General features: G+C 38.3%; 1 long non-coding RNA gene across 2 annotated transcripts; it reads right to left on the bottom strand.

Moving 5' to 3' along the window:
- Nucleotides 1-10,864: 10,864 nt before the first annotated feature.
- Nucleotides 10,865-15,475, bottom strand: LOC125280259. 2 transcript variants are annotated; one of them, XR_007187568.1, is made up of 4 exons: nucleotides 15,064-15,475; nucleotides 11,922-12,761; nucleotides 11,682-11,833; nucleotides 10,865-11,156 (listed from the first exon to the last, which is right to left on the bottom strand). It is a non-coding gene; the product is annotated as an uncharacterized LOC125280259 (long non-coding RNA). The 2 variants fall into 2 exon arrangements; XR_007187569.1 differs by having other exon boundaries at nucleotides 15,138-15,475.
- Nucleotides 15,476-16,662: the final 1,187 nt, after the last annotated feature.

Genomic DNA, 16,662 nt, shown 5'->3' with positions numbered 1-16,662 from the left:
TCTCGTTTGAGCTTCCGCGAGAACCAATGAGGTTCATTCTCGTGTTACGCATCGCGTTTGAGCTTCCGCGAGAACCAATGAGGTTCATTCTCGTGTTACGCATCACGTTTGAGCTTCCTCAAGAACCAATGAGGTTCATTCTCGTGTTACGCATCACGTTTGAGCTTCCGCGAGAACCAATGAGGTTCATTCTCGTGTTACGCAGCACGTTTGAGCTTCCTCAAGAACCAATGAGGTTCATTCTCGTGTTACGCATCACGTTTGAGCTTCCTCAAGAACCAATGAGGTTCATTCTCGTGTTACGCAGCACATTTGAGCTTCAGCAAGAACCAATGAGGTTCATTCTCGTGTTACGCATCACGTTTGAGCTTCCGCAAGAACCAATGAGGTTCATTCTCGTGTTACGCATCACGTTTGAGCTTCCGTGAGAACCAATGAGGTTCATTCTCGTGTTACGCATCACGTTTGAGCTTCCGCGAGAACCAATGAGGTTCATTCTCGTGTTACGCAGCACGTTTGAGCTTCCTCAAGAACCAATGAGGTTCATTCTCGTGTTACGCATCACGTTTGAGCTTCCTCAAGAACCAATGAGGTTCATTCTCGTGTTACGCAGCACGTTTGAGCTTCAGCAAAAACCAATGAGGTTCATTATTGTGTTACGCATCACGTTTGAGCTTCCGCAAGAACCAATGAGGTTCATTCTCGTGTTACGCAGCACGTTTGAGCTTCAGCAAGAACCAATGAGGTTCATTCTCATGTGTTACGCAGCACGTTTGAGCTTCAGCGAGAACCAATGAGGTTCATTCTCATGTGTTACGCAGCACGTTTGAGCTTCAGCGAGAACCAATGAGGTTCATTCTCATGTGTTACGCGGCACGTTTGAGCTTCAGCGAGAACAAATGAGGTTCATTCTCATGTGTTACGCAGCACGTTTGAGCTTCAGCAAGAACCAATGAGGTTCATTCTCATGTTACGCAGCACGTTTGAGCTTCAGCAAGAACCAATGAGGTTCATTCTCGCGTTATGCATCACATTTGAGCTTCCTCAAGAACCAGTGAGGTTCATTCTCGCGTTATGCATCACATTTGAGCTTCCTCAAGAACCAATGAGGTTCATTCTCGTGTTACGCAGCACGTTTGAGCTTCAGCAAGAACCAATGAGGTTCATTCTCATGTGTTACGCAGCACGTTTGAGCTTCAGCAAGAACCAATGAGGTTCATTCTCGCGTTATGCATCACATTTGAGCTTCCTCAAGAACCAGTGAGGTTCATTCTCGCGTTATGCATCACATTTGAGCTTCCGCAAGAGGTTTGTTCTCGCACATCAAGCAGGTTCGGTTGAGCTTCTGTTCATGTTCGCTGATCAAAGTTTACATATGATTAAAAGCCTAAATCAAATCTGTTCATCGTATAAAGCAATTGAGTCTCTTCAGAAAATTTGGACTAAACTGCTCAATTCATATGGATTAGTTTTACGATCCCTTTATGAACTTTTTGAATCGTCAAAGTGGCAGTTGCGTAGCTGTCTATGGAGGGACAGAAATCACTCAGATTTCATTAAAAAGGCTTACGGGTTTGGAACAACACGAGGACGAATAATTAATTAATGACAATTTTAATTTTTTGGTGAACTAACCCTTTAAAATGAAATGAATCACGGCTTCACAGTAATATTTACTGTAAAACAGCAAAGATAATCTAGAGAACTACATTTCTGAGAATAATGAAAATGATCCAAATCAGATAGATAGATAGATAGATAACAATAAGACAGACAGACAGACAGAATGATAGACAGTTAGATGTAGATCTGCAGAGAAAGAGAGTGTAAGACAGCAGTGCTGAAGGTCTCTCGGGGCAGGATTATGTGTCTGTATGCCCCAGGCAGAGCTGTTCTGAGGGGGGATTAGGCCTCCAGACCTGCTCCCCGGCTGGATTACCTCTCACTGCCTGACTCTCCTCCTCTCAAACACTCCACTGAATCTCCAGCAGACCTCAGACACATCTGCATCTCGTCCTCTGCACCAATTACTCTGTGATACATGTGGAAAAACACAAGTTTATTTGATGAACTGAGCCGATGAGCTCCTCGTTATTGATGAATATAACGGTTACAGTATTAAAAATGGCAATTATAGACATGCTATATATTCATATATTCCATTTGCCCTCTTGCTCTCACCTCGGCAGTTCAACCGGACAAATTCCAACATCTCAGAGCAAGGATTCTTCTTCCCCCAAATATTAAGCTCAGTCCCTGGCGCCGCATTACTTGACGAGCAGCATGAAGTGTGGCATATATTTGTCCCCGTGTCACTGATCGACCGTGGCTGGATATTACTCAACTGTGCAGGTGAGTTAGCGCAGATATTGTTAAAATTCTAAAGGTCAGTCCCAGAGCTGCTTGTTGCTGTTCGCGGTTCCACTCGAGTGAAGACGGAGTACGAAGCATCAGCTTGTGTGATTTGCAAGTCTGCCAAGCTGCAAAGATACCGTTTTTACATCTGTGCATTTGAATCTTATTTTTATATATAAAGTCCCAGAATTCTGTACAGCTGCACTCTAAATTATCTACAAAAGGCCATTTAATTGACTGTAGCATCAAAAAAATACATTTTATTTTCTATTCACATCAGTTCAGTTTTAAAACCAAGTGAGCTGCCTTGATGTCAGTTGTATACATAGGCAGCACACTTCTAAGGGAGCATCCAAACTACTGATTTACATAAGCAGCAACTCCAGAGCAGGGTTATTATTAACTAAAACTTAAAAAAAAATAATAATAATAAAATAAAATATTACAAAAACTTAAGAAACATCACCTAGTTGCCAAAACAACATTCCTCATTTTGATTTAGTTTTACTTATAATTACAACTGGAAAAATGGATAAAAACTATATAGACATTTAAAAACAATTTTTAAAAAAATGGCAAAAACACAATACAAATTAAAATCTAATTTAAAATATTAAAAATATATAATTGTATCTTGATGACACTACACTCTAAAAAATGGTGGGTTAAAAACAACCCAAGTTAGGTTGAAAATGGACAAACAAAGAGGTTGGGTTAAATGTTTCCTCAACCTGCTGGGTAGTTTTATTTAACTCAACTATTGTTTAAAAATTACTGTATTTCTTGCTTAAAATGAACCCAAAATAGGTTGGAAATTAAAAAAACGAAACATAATTACTAGAAGCAACAATAATAATCAAAAGGTGAATATTTATTAATAAGCTATTTAATTAATGTTTAATTATTATTCATTAAACATTAATAAATGTTAATTTATTAAACATTATTGGTTCATTTTAAGCATGCAATACAGTATTTTTAAACAATAGTTGAGTTAAATAAAACTACCCAGCAGGTTGGGCATACATTTAACCAAACTTGGGTTGTTTTTAACCCAGCATTTTTTAGTTTAAAATAATACTGATCCAGAATTTAACAATGCAATATATTTTAAATAAATATTATTCTATTCTATTATTCTAATAATATATTATATTATTAATTTTCAAATAAATAGTTGTTCTAATAAACATAAAATGCATAAAAATAGTCAATTTTAATTACTTCATACTATTTTTGTTACCTTTCAGTATTGAATGAATTAAAATTATATTTATAATCAAAATAAATTTCAATTCATCCACCACCCTGAATGATTTTTTTGGGCATTCTGGGATTGCTTTCTGTGTTTCCCTGACGGATACGTGCAATTCTGCATTTGAGCTCAAGCAAAGCTTACCTTATCAAGTCAAGTCACCTCTATTTATATAACACTTTATACAATACAGATTGTTTCAAAGCAGCTTTACAGTGATAAATCATTGATGCAAGCAGAATTCAATTCTGCGATAAAGCAGCTCTAAAATGACAATAGTGTCATTGTTCAGCTGAAGTCAGTTCAATGTTATCTGCTCTTTGGAACACCTATGATCCCTTAAAATACTGTCTTGGTAGTAGCTCACTAGGATTTGTAACTAAGCTATTATGTTACAGGGAATACACCGATATAAAAAATATACATATCACACATGGTTCCTGCCAGCTTATGATGTGGATCTCACAACAGCTACGCAGTTAACTCGGTAACACGCGTTTAATTGGCCCTGTCTGAGAATGGAAACGTGTTTTACAGTATTGAATCTTGAAATAGAATAAATACACTTGGCACGCTCATTATTACTAATCCTGAGAGGCTAGCGAGAGTGTGTGTGTGGTGGGATGCAGACAGTTGGCAAGCGTGTGCTGCAGCTCCTTAACAAGCCCGACACACACTCTTACACACACACACACTATGCTCTAACCCTCACACTGGGGGTCAGTGACCTGCATATATTAGGCAAACCATCGAATGCAAATTAGCCGGCTTGGCTTGTCCTCTCCCCCTTCCTCTGCTCCAAACACAATAATGGTCTTAAACAAACTCTCACTTTTCCCAATCTGGGTTTAAGTTGAAGTTCAGTGTCATGTCACGCCTACAGGCCTCCTTTTGCCATATTCGTGTGTAATATACATTACATACACTCTGTGGTTCAATATATCAAAACATGGCATGAAATGCACTGAAGGAAAGTTGGCTTTGAAACAATTTTCACTCAAAAATTGCTAATTGCAAGAAATGTGTTCAGTAGAAAGACTGAAATAGTATGTTCTTGTAAAACATACTCCAATAATCTACGTTTTTATTTACAACTTCTAAAAATTGTTTTTTACATTGCGCATGATATAATTAGTGGTGTTTGCTAAGCATCTATATTACTGGCTCAAACTTCTGGTTAGGGATTTGAATAAAGCCATTACCCGCACACCTGTGTGTCCCGACCAGTTGCAGCAGGCCAACGACGAGCAATCTGTCTAAAAGCAAAAAAAGGTGTGATGTGGAGCAATAAGAGCCAATTGGAAGATATTTGCTGTTGAACATACAGTTGTGTAGAGTGAGATCGCACACCAATCGACCACCCATAACACTCCTGAGAATGATTAAAACAGAGACATGGATGGATGGATGGATGGATGGATGGATGGATGGATGGATGGATGGATGGATGGATGGATGGATGGATGGATGGATGGATGGATGGATGGATGGATGGATGGATGGATGGATGGATGGATGGATGGATGGATGGATGGATGGATGGATGGATGGATGGATGGAAACAAGCAGTAGATGGATGGATGGATGGATGGATGGATGGAAACAAGCAATGGATGGATGGATGGATGGATGGATGGAAACAAGCAGACGACAGACAGACAGACAGACAGACAGACAGATAGACAGATAGATAGATAGATAGATAGATAGATAGATAGATAGATAGATAGATAGATAGATAGATAGATAGATAGATAGATAGATAGATAGATAGATAGATAGAACCTGAATTCCAGAAATGTTGGGACTTTTTTTTTTTTATTTGAATAAAAAGAAAACTAAAAGACTTTCAAATCACATGAGCCAATATTTTATTCACAATAGAACATAGATAACGTAAAGATTTAAACTGAGAAATTTTACAATTTTATGCACAAAATGAGCTCATTTCAAATTTGATGCCTGCCACAGGATTTTAAAATAGTTGGGATGGGAGCATGTTTACCATGGTGTATCATCTCCTCTTCTTTTCAAAACAGTGTGAAGACATCTGGGCATCGAGGTTATGGGTTTCTGGAGCTTTGGTGTTGGAATTTGGTCCCATTCTTGCCTGATACAGGTTTCCAGCTGCTGAAGAGTTCTTGGTCGTCTTTGACGTATTTTTCGCTTAATGATGCACCAAATGTTCTCTATAGGTGAAAGATCTGGACTGCAGGCAGGCCAATTCAGCACCCAGACTCTTCTACAACGAAGCCATGCTGTTGTAATAGCTGCAGTATGTGGTTTTGCATTGTCCAGCTGAAATACACAAGGCCTTTCCTGAAATAGACTTCATCTGGAGGGAAGCATATGTTGCTCTAAAAACTTTATATACCTTTCAGCATTCATAGTGCCTTCCAAAACATGCAAGCTGCCCATACCATATGCACTTATGCACCCCCATACCATCAGAGATGCTGGCTTTTGAAGTGAACGCTGATAACACGCTGGAAGATCTCCCTCCTCTTTAGCCCGGAGGACACGGTGTCCTCCACGTGATTTCCAACAAGAAAGTCAAATTTGGACTCGTCTGACCATAGACCACTTTTCCACTCTGAAACAGTCCATTTTAAGTGAGCCTTGGCCCACAGGACACAACGGCGCTTCTGGACCATGTTCACATATGGCTTCCTATTTGCATGATAGAGCTTTAGTTGGCATCTGCAGATGGCACAGCGGATTGTGTTTTCCGACAGTGGTTTCTGGAAGTATTCCTGGGCCCATTTAGTAATGTCGTTGACACAATCATGCTGATGAGTGAAGCAGTGTCGTCTGAGGGCCCGAAGACCACGGGCATCCAATAAAGGTCCCTCAGACGACACTGCATCACTCATCGGCATGATTGTGTCAATGACATTACTAAATGGGCCTAGGAATACTCGTGCCCATCTTTACTTCTGAGAGACTCTGCCTCTCTAAGACATCCCTTTTATAGCTAATCATGTTACAGACCTGATATCAATTAACTTAATTAGATGCTAGATGTTCTCCCAGCTGAATCTTTTCAAAATTTCTTGCTTTTTCAGCCATTTTTTGCCCCGTGCCAACTTTTTTGAGACCTGTAGCAGGCATCAAATTTGAAATGAGCTCATTTAGTGGATACAAGTGTAAAAATTCTCTGTTTAAACATTTGTTTTGTTATTTTTTTTTACAAAACCCATTGCTTCATTTCTGAAGGCCTTCATTAACCCCCCTGGAGCCGTATGGGTTCCTTTTTTGATGGATGGATGGATGCATTTTTTGGGCTTCAAAATCTCACCCCCCATTCACTCCCATTACAAAGCTTGGAAGAACCAGGATATTTTTAAATATATCTCTGATTGTGTTTGTCTGAAAGAAGATAGTCATATTATACACCTAGAATGGCTTGAAGGTAAGTAAATCATGGGATAATGTTCTATTGTGAATAAAATATTGGCTCAAGTGATTTGAAAGTCTTTTAGTTTTCATTTTATTCAAATTTAAAAAAAAAAAAAACATCCCAACATTTCTGAAATTTGAGTTGTAGATAGATAGATAGATAGATAGAATGAATGACAGATAGATAGATGGAAAGAATGACCGACAGAATGACAGGTAGAACAATAGATAAAATGATAGATAGATTTATATATCGGCTATTTATCTATTTTGTAAAAAGGCATGAACTCACACCAGTCATTATCATCACATCCAGCTTTAAACTAGTCTAGTGATGACAGAATGAACCACATTTTCCTCATCATCACTATATAAACTTTCCACAAACAGTTTAGCACAAAAATGCAAGTATGCAAGACTAGCTTGACAACATATGACTGGTTAACCCATTAAGGCACAGATTTGTTCAAAGGATGTCTATTATATGCACAGTTGTTTGTTTCAACATACTGTGTGCAGTTCTAATGCAATTATTAAGCAGTGAAGTTGCCAGGTGCGTGCATTACCCAGCAATAAGTCAAAAGCTCTTCCTAAAGTTGTCTCCTTGTACGGCACCCAAAAAATATGCACGGATGGTAAACGAGCGGCTTAAACTGGGTTCCAGCTGTCTGTGTTTGTCAAAGAGACGGACATTCTAATGGAGAGTCGATTTGTTTTGCATTGCAATTGCGAGCTTCCATAAAACCATGACCAATTAACACAATAACATGTCCAGAGTCTTCAGTAAATGAACACAGCCGCGTGTTTATATGCACACACCCACGCACAAGCACACACACACACCCTCAAACCGCTCGCTGGCACACATATGTGGGCTCTCTGAATGTTGGCAGCGTGTTAGTCTTGCAGCGGAGTGGATAAGATGTGCTGTCAGGTCTTGTCTGCAGGCAGTGTACGTGTATTCGCTGCCACAGAGACTAAATAGGAGTTTAATTCTGTTAACAGCCAGTTCACTGCGAACTCTGCGGGGCCCGGGCCCCCGGTCCACCAGGCGGTAGAAGCCCGTGGAGGAGCGATAACTGCTGGGAGCCAAATAAAAAATCGATGAAAAGCTTCGCTGATACGGGTGGAGTTTAACGGCGATTTCTGCTTTACTCTCTCCAGACCTGAGCTGGGGAAAGCGCCATTGATTTTCCCTCTCTCTGCATCTTAGCCTTGTTCTCTTTCAATAAATATCAGTCGTACGTACGTGCAACGTCAACCTACACTTCAGGACTTACGCTTGTGTCTTGCAGTAGGACTGTCGGTCAGCGGCGTTTGGAAGTCGAATTTTGTACCTCTCAGCCGCTAGTTCAGAGGATTCCTCATTCTCGCAACTGAGCTATTCTCTGTGCATTCGCTGACAATGGACATGTGCCCATGTTTTATTCAGCTCCCTTTAGATCAATAATGCACTGTGAAGAAGAGTCCTGGAGAGAGAGAGAGGGAGAGAAAGAGGGAGAGGGAGAGGTATAAGAGTCAGAACATCATTGCACACAAACTCACAGACTGAACGAATAAAGACTAAAATCTTATTTCTACAGCATCAGCTTCATTTAGCTTCAGTTGTGTCTCCCTCTTCAGGACACAATAAATCAAACTCTTATCTTCAACCTTCTGCATGTTCTCTTCATGAGACCCAATTTTAAAGCAACTTTTCAAAGCAACTTTTCTTTGTTTTTTTCAACAGAAAATAAAAAAATAATTCAAAATATTAAGGGTTAATTCACCCAGAAATGAAAATTATCCCATGATTTACTTACCTTCAAGCCATTCTAGGTGTATAATATGACTATCTTCTTTCAGACAAACACAATCGGAGATATATTTAAAAATATCCTGGTTCTTCCCAGCTTTGTAATGGGAGTGAATGGGGGGGGTGAGATTTTGAAGCCCAAAAAATGCATCCATCCATCAAAAAAGGAACCCATACGGCTCCAGGGGGGTTAATAAAAACCTTCAGAAATGAAGCAATGGGTTTGTAAAAAAAAATATACATATTTAAAACTAAAGCTTATGGCAGATGACCATCTTTAAAGCCTTAAAAATTTTAAAATATCTTGTTTCGTGACCGGTGTTTTGTTTTGCTCTATCCTCGGCGTTCGTCATTATGTCACGCGCCGGGTCAGAGGTTACTCTTCCGCCACAAATCGTCTGCCGGAAGCTAGTTCCTGTAGTTAATAAAGTTTTAAATATGGATATTTTTCTTATAAAACTAATCGCTTTGCTTTAAAAGGCCTTTATTAACCCCCTGGAACCATATGGAATATTTTTATGATGGATGGATGCATTTTTTGGGGGGGGCTTCAAAATCCAGGTGTAAAGTATTTGAGTAAATGTAATTAGTTACTGTACTTAAAGGGTTAGTTCACCCAAAACTGAAATTTCTGTCATTAATTACTCACCCTCATGTCGTTCCACACCCGTAAGACATTCATTCATCTTCATTCATCCTCAGAACACAAATAACGATATTTTTGATGAAATCTGGATCAGTGAGGCCTCCATTGACAGGAAGATAATTAACACTTTCAGATGCCCAAAAAGCTACTAAAGACATATTTAAAACAGTTTGACTACAGTGGTTCAACCTTAATGTTATGAAGCGACGAGAATACGTTTTGTGCTCCAAAAAACCAAAATAACGACTTTCTTCAACAATATCTAGTGATTTCAAAACACTGCTTCATGAAGCTTCGAAGCTTTACAAATCTTTTGTTTCGAATCAGTGGTTCGGTGCGCATATCAAACTGCCAAAGTCACGTGATTTCAGTAAACAAGGTTTCGTTATGTCATAAGCGTTTCGAGATTTCAATGGTTCACCACTGACTTTGGCAATTTGAACCACTGATTCGAAAGATTGGTAAAGCTTCGAAGCTTACAAGTAAATGTACTTTTTACTCCAATACATTTGTGATGAGTAATGCAATTACACATTACATTTTGCATGGCACCTAACTTTTTCTGCAGCAGTTTATGTTATAAAGAAGCGATATTGCCATCTAAGGGCATTGAAGGTACTATATCTTGTGCGTTTTGCCTTTACTCACCCATACTTGCCAACAAGGATACTTACGTGAATGCAAGTGCATTAGCAGGTAGTTGCTGAATCGCAGGTGTTTGATTTATGAAATGAGGACATGATGAGGCCGAAACCAGCACATCCAGTGCAAGTAGGCTTTGACTATTTCATTTTATTAACATTATTTTATCCGCTATATTGACAAGACCTTTTTGAAGGATATTGGTTTACCTTTTTGTGCACTGGAGCTTAACTGAGAATTGAGAGTTTGTAGATGTTGTGTCAACCTTGATTTATTACAATATTGAGGTGTTCAGTTTTACTTTGATTTTAGAAAATAAACATGATTTCTCTTCTTACAAATCAACTGCATGTCCGGCATGTCTCTGTTGAGGACTAGTGCATCTTTGAGCCTACATTCAGTACGAGTAAAATACTTAAGTACTGTTAAAATCAGATACTCGGAAGACTTTTACTCAAGTTGTTTTGGAATTAGTGACTTGTAACTTGTAATGGAGTCATTTTCACTGTAAGGTATCTGTACTTTTACTCAAGTATGGTTTTCAGGTACTCTTTACACCTCTGTCAAAATCTCGCCCCCCATTCACTACCATTATAGAGCTTGGAAGAGCCAGATTATTTTTAAAGATATCTCTGATTGTGTTCGTCTGAAAGAAGATAGTCATATACACCTAGGATGGCTTGAGGGTGAGTAAATCATGGGATAATTTTCATTTTTGGGTGAACTATCCCTTTAATTAATCTACAATAGCATGTAGGAAATGTGCTGTATGAGACATCTGACCTCAGAATGCAGCAATTGACCAATCAGAATCGAATATTCCTGGGACACATGGAATACATGGAATTATTTACAATTCTAAACAGTTTGTGCTAATTGGAGACATTTAATTCCATATGAAAAAGCCCTACAGCAGCTCGCATCCTGTGACTCGGGTCCCCAGTGTCGCACGCAAGAGTGACAAAGCTTCCATCTGTCAGCGAGGACCAGAGGTCTCAGAAAAGGCCAGACCTGCACTGAGGGCCGATCCAGCCAACAGCAGGGGCCCGGGGACAGAAGACGCACTAAAGAAACAGACAGTCTGTCACACAAACACTGCTGATATCCTGATCTATTATCACCAAAGACAAGCCTTTAAAAATGAGCCATTCTGATTTTTTATTTTACAGTAGAATTGAGCACTTGGTTGTTCATGGAGGCATTCATGCCATTTACTTGAAATAAAATTAAATACTAATTAACTGTAAAAAAAATTTAAATATTGTGGGCTTTATAAGATGGTATTCAATACTTTTGCACTGAGAATAATGAGACTCATCATGCATAAAGATATACTGCTATTTTAATGTACACACTGCCTTGGGTAAATCTTTGCAGGTCCTGCCCTTTTTAGTGTACAAATTGATGTACACTACAGAGTATTATCCATTTAATGTGAGAGAGTCTCCAAAGACCATTTAAAGACAGTAAATGAAATATAAAATATTCAATTTACAGGCACTTGGTATGGTATTGTTGATTGCTTCCTAAGGGGAAATGTGCATCTAATTGATGTTTTGAGCGCTGTGCTGAAATGTATATTTTCTCACCATCAGCTATCATCAATATTTTCAAATTCCTGGTCACATGGATCCTTCGGTGTGTACGGCTCTCGTCCTCTCCATGTTGAGCGCGGTCACTGACCCAAAGCGTACAGTTTTGATGCAAATTGATGCTTTGCTCCAAGCAATCAGGATGCAATCTACAAAAACACATTTGTCACTGTAACAAATCACAAAATTAACATGCAACCCCATTTTGCAAAGGCTTCTTAAGATAAGTATACTTACGGGACTTCATTCGATGCTCAGTTGATTCTCTCAATCCAGAGGTGAGCAAATGAAGACGGACAGGCTGAGAGGAGACGACGGAAAGCGATGAAAGAGGAAACAATTGACCTCCTTTGAACCTGGTATTAACATTCGTCTCAGGTGATCCGATCACAGAGACGCTTGCGACCACTTTACATTTGTAGTGTAAATGCTAATGCGCTCTGACAATCAATCAACCTGTCAATCAACAAACAGTTGCTCTGAAACAAGGGTTTAAACTTTGCCGGTTATTGAAAATGTGCATACAGCATCCACACGTAAACATATTGCAAACCCCTCTGCGATTACACCGTTTATTAGTGCGACAGGGTCCGAGAAATACTGATGACAAGAAGGCGTTTACAGCAGTGTGTGTGTCGGTGTGTGTGTGTGCACAGACTATAACAATGAGAGAAAAAGTGAGAACTGAGCAAAGAACTTTGGTCTCTGAATCCACTTCCTGGAACCGTGCACTGGACTATCCATGCATGGAGAAATGCAACTGACAACGAGTAAAAAACAGTGGCCTTCTTCCCGGTTTTAATTAGTATGTGTGTGTGATTGTATTTTATTTGCAGATGAGGGGTGAGGTGCCGGCAGCGTCGCTCCTGTGACCCACCTTACCGCACACACACGCTCGCTCGCTCTCAGATGCCACTCTGACACTCACCGATCAGCGTAATGAGCTATAGTCACCACAAAAGGTCAGAGGTCAAAGCTATTATACCGCATCTCCCCATTAAAACACAGCAACGTGGCCCGGGCAGCCGTCCTCACCCCTGCTCTCTACAACCACAATTAAGAGCAGGAACCACTGACCTGAAACACAGCAATTAATATAAAGAAATACAGTTAGTTTAATAGCTGCAGCACAAACACAAAGTAAAGATGCATACTTTGAAAGTGCACTAAACTAATGCAAACATACATTACATCTGTGATGTCTAAAGATTTGCATTGGTTTATAGTGCTGATTTGATGTGCTCAAATAGTCGAAATATTACTATAATAGTCAAAAAGTTTGTGCTCCAAATGTGTCTTGCTGTGATCAGATGCACCATTTTGCACACAAGCTGGAACATAAAACAGGTGACAAAATCCCACAGATGTACAATGAAGGAGAAACCCAAGACATATGTTCATTCAGAACCTATTTAAAGGGATAGTTCACCCAAAAATGAAAATTCTGTCATCATTTACTCCCCCTCAAGTTGTTCCAAACCTGTATACATTTCTTTGTTCTGCTGAATACAAAGGAAGATATTTGGAAGAATGTTTGTAACCAAGCAGATCTCACGCCCCATTATTCTTTGTCCTATTATGGTAATGAATGGGGGGCAAACATTACAAACATTCTTCTAAAAAGATTTTCTTACTCAGTATTTTGTATCTAAACATTCTTAAATCAAGATGCATTTACTTGAGAAGCAAAATCACTGAAGATATTAAGTCTTGTTTACTGAAAATTAGCAAGTCCATGCTTAACCCTTATGCGGTCTTCGGGGTCTTTTTGACCTGCAAATGATGTTTGCTCAAATAAAAAAAAAAAAAAGTTCTCTTTGTCCAAATGGCATGAGACTTTGTACGGTGGTTAACACTTTTAAGATCTACAAATAAAAAAAATTGGAGTGATATCTTGTTTTTATGTTAGTGTAAAAAAAAAAAGTTACGTTCGTGGTCTTCGGGGTCTCTGGTGACCCCAGGCAACAAAATGTAATTTTGTAACAATATAATATATTTTTTAAAAACCAATGTAATTTTACTCTGTATATTAATGTTTTTTCTCAACATTTGTGCAGTTTTTGGAGGATTTGTGATTTCTTTTAAATTTATATAAATAAATTAAAAAATATTTTTTGAAATAGGCATTTTATGCATGAACATTACAGGCTTTTTTATGTAGAATTCACTTTATAAAAGGCCCAGATTTCTAACTTTCATTCATGTGGATAACATGGATAATTTGACATGGTTTAGTGTAAGATTTTTGCCCATCTTTTGAAAAATGCAGTTTTAAAATTAAAAAAATATATAACTTTTACCAGTAGATGGCTGCAGAGCTCCACTATTTGCTATGTGCTATTTGAATGACTGAAAGACATCTTTGCACAAGTTTTTTTCAGTTGGATTCATATCTAAATGTTATGAAATCACAATTATAACAATAAAAATTACTTTGTCAAAGTTTAGCATTTTTAAGACTTTTTTTTCACACTAAACCATGTCAAATTATCCATGTTATCCCCATGAATGAAAGTTAGAAATGTGGGCCTTTCATAAAGTGAACTTTACATAAAAAGCTGCTTATTTAAAAAAATATTTTTTAATTTATTTATATAAATTTAAAAGATAACACAAATCCTCCAAAAACTGCACAAATGTTGAGTAAAAACATTAATAAACAGAGTAAAATTGGTTTTTAAAAAATATATTATATTGTTACAAAATTGCATTGCAATTGCACTCTCCAGAGACCCCGAAGACCACGAGTGTAGTCCCTTATGCAAAGACCGCATGAGGGTTAAAACAATAAATATCTGTCAGTGGGGTAAGAAAATATATAATCTTGTTTTGCCTTTGAATTATCTTTAAATTACTTTGTTAATTTGACAGTTTTTCTTATTTTAAGCACTTAAGTTTGATTTTTCTTCATTTTAAAGGGATAGTTCACCCAAAACTGAAAATTCTGTAATCAAGCAGATCTTGCCCCCTATTGACTACCATAGTAGGAAAAATAATACTATGGTAGTCAATGGGGGGCAAGATCTGCTTGGTTAAAAACATTCTTCCAAAAATCTTCCTTTGTGTACAGCAGAACAAAGAAATTTAAACAGGGTTGGAACAACTTGAGGGGGAGTAAATGATTTTTGGGTGCACTATCCCTTTAAGTCATTTTGCTAAATTTGCCTTTTGATTAATTTTTTTTAGATATTATAGAAAACAAGACAAACGTATGTTTGTACTGATATGTTCATGCACAGAAATACCCTTTTAACTCTTTTAGATGCACAACGACGCCATTAACTCCAATTAATCTGACAACGGATCGCTGGAAGCCTCTGTGAGAATCGGCGCGTAATACAGTAAGATATAACAAACACATTAGATTATTATGGCTGACCTGTTTCTAATGCACATGGCCGAGGAGTTAATTGATATCTGTACGTCTAAAATAGGAGTATAAGAAAGAAGAACCTCCTCATTCCCACGGCACATGACATGCGTCCTTGATGAATCTCAGGCTGTGTTTTCATAAAGGGCAGGATGCTTTTGAGTAATTCCGTCATCCGGCAGCGCCCGCGCGGTGCTCATATTAATACAACAGCCATGAAGGTCTTTGTCGAGGCGTTTCTTTGAGTGTGTCAAGGGGCCAGAGATGATGACAAACGGTTGGAGATTTAATAAAGCGCCGTTGGCTGAATGAACATGAAGGGAGACAGCGGAAGATAAATGCACTTTGCGCAAGGGCAGAGTCGCTGTTTACGGTCTGTGTGCTGCTGGAGAACAGCGCCCTCTGATGGACAACAGTGGAGCAAAACACCGGATACACTAGCCTATATTAGCATTATGCAGAAGCACAGCATGAAAAGCAAGATTTAAAGGATTAATCCAACTTTAAATAAAATTTACCTGATAATTTCTTCACCCCCATGTCATCCAAGATGTTCATGTCATTCTTTCTTCAGTCGAAAAGAAATTAAGGTTTTTGATGAAAACATTCCAGGATTATTCTCCATATACTGTCATCAAAAATGAGCGATGGTTTCTCTAGATAAGACTCTTATTCTTCATTGGTATCGTTTAAAGCACTTTGAAGCTGCACCGAAACTGTAATTTTGACCTTCAACCATTTGGAGTCCATTGAAGTTCACTATAAGGAGCATAATCCTGGAATGTTTTCATCAAAAACTTTAATTTTTTTTCAACTGAAGAAAGACATGAACATCTTGGATGACATGGGGGTGAGTAAATTATCAGGAAAATTTCATTTAAAAGTGGACTAATCCTTTAACTATGTACTGAACCATTTATGCATTTTATTTATCATAAAGAAGAAAATATGAGAGATGACAATTTTCCCATGATGCGGCCTAATTCGCATACTTATACACAATGATATGCCATTTTTAGCATAAATAGTGCGAGTTCAAAAAAAAAAAAACGCTGTGATCCGAAATTGCATAGGCTACTGTATATAGTTTGAGACTGAAAGTTTATTCAGACGAACCATATACAATTCATACACTAGACGGTAGAAAGTGTATACTATACTCCTGTATTTGCTATGGTGTTTCTTGAGTGTTCTGTTGCTAAGGTGTTGTAAAACGTTGCTCAGACGTTGCTTACTGCCTTAAAGGTGCAATATGTAAGATTTTTGCAGTAAAATATCCCCAAAAAACACTATTATATCAACTAGCTAACATAGCCAGATGCAGCTTTATTTTTATTAACAGTAATACAGAATTTTCTCCATCATACAATACATTTTAAAATGAATTGCATGCCATTTATCAACTTTTAATAAAAGTCCTGCTGCTCGTGAGGCGTGTGTTGATCAATCGCTCCAGCTCCTCGTTCAGCTCCACAACACTCGCTCCTGCTCTGCTTCATACTACAGTAACGTTAATAATCGCATCCATGAACATGATTTCTTCCCGAGTCCTGCTCCTATTCTTTTGCACTGTCCGTTGAGGTGGAGCCCACATGTCCCAAGATTCTG

The sequence above is a fragment of the Megalobrama amblycephala genome, linkage group LG12 (genome assembly GCF_018812025.1).
Source record: "Megalobrama amblycephala isolate DHTTF-2021 linkage group LG12, ASM1881202v1, whole genome shotgun sequence".
NCBI lineage: Eukaryota > Metazoa > Chordata > Actinopteri > Cypriniformes > Xenocyprididae > Megalobrama > Megalobrama amblycephala.
This window is presented reverse-complemented; position numbering and strand designations above follow the sequence as displayed.